General features: G+C 33.0%; 1 non-coding gene across 1 annotated transcript; it reads right to left on the reverse strand.

The window, feature by feature from the left end:
* Positions 1-781: 781 nt before the first annotated feature.
* On the reverse strand, positions 782-885 carry LOC132225343 (U6 spliceosomal RNA). Its single transcript, XR_009450865.1, has one exon. It is a non-coding gene; the product is annotated as a U6 spliceosomal RNA (small nuclear RNA).
* Between the last annotated feature and the right edge of the window lie 240 nt (positions 886-1,125).

A 1,125-nucleotide genomic window follows, 5' to 3' on the forward strand; every position in this document is an offset into this window, starting at 1 on the left:
TATGCTTTTTAAGATTTGTGCTTAAAACTGAATACAGTACACATCTTTATGTTAAACTTAGCAATATAATTTACTATTTTTCAACTTAGTTTTTAATATACTATATTCTCATGTGAAAGAGATGGAGATATATCTCTCATTTCCATATGATCTTCACTGCAAGTTTCCCTCCTCTTTGAAACTAACTTTAATTTCAATATGTCTACAAAGAGGTAATGACATTTAACCTAGCTCACTATTAACATATAACACTTCTTCAGAAACCACATCTGAATCACTTGGATATTTTCTTTGCTTTTAAACCAATTAAAATTCAAGTCAATCCTAAACGTTTTAGTTTTAAAAGTTTATCTACATCTATTAACATGAGTTTCAGCTACTTTCTTAATAATTTTACTAAATAAAACTATAAATTATATGGCAAATAATTTATTTTTATTACAAATTCATGTACTGCTTCTGACTTCTTGTATCCTCAATTCATCTTAATGGAAACAGTCTGGTTTTCATAATTGCACCACCTGTTTCATCAGCATGGAACACCCTGCCGCCATGACTTTTGTCCAAAAGTCTTCTAGTCCATATGCCATCTCCTTCATCAAGCTTTCATTGGTACTTTGCTTCCTCAAATAAGCACCCCATAGCTGAAAATAATACTTACTATGAACTCTACATCTGAAAATAGTTTTCCTCTCAAAGCACTAATTTAACTTGTTATTCAGACTTACTTTCTGCACAGAATTATAATATTTAGACACATATTCCATATATTAATATATACATAAAATATGAATACTTCATGCATTTGAATGTCATCCTTGCGCAGGGGCCATGCTATTCTCTGTATCATTCCAATTTTAGTATATATGCTGCCAAAGTGAGCACAGTCTATATATTTTTAAAATATTTTTATTGATTTTAGAGAGAAGAAGGAAGAGTAACAGAAAAAGAAACATCAATGAGAGAGAAACATCATTGAATGGCTGCCTCCTGCACACCCCCTACTAGGGATAGAGCCCACAACCCAGACATGTGCCCTGACCTAGAATTGAGTCAGTGGCCCCTTGGTTCATGGGTTGATACTCAACCATTGAGCCACACTGGCCAGCCAGTCTATAAGTTCTT

Source organism: Myotis daubentonii, chromosome X (genome assembly GCF_963259705.1).
Source record: "Myotis daubentonii chromosome X, mMyoDau2.1, whole genome shotgun sequence".
In the NCBI taxonomy this organism is placed as follows: Eukaryota; Metazoa; Chordata; class Mammalia; order Chiroptera; family Vespertilionidae; genus Myotis; species Myotis daubentonii.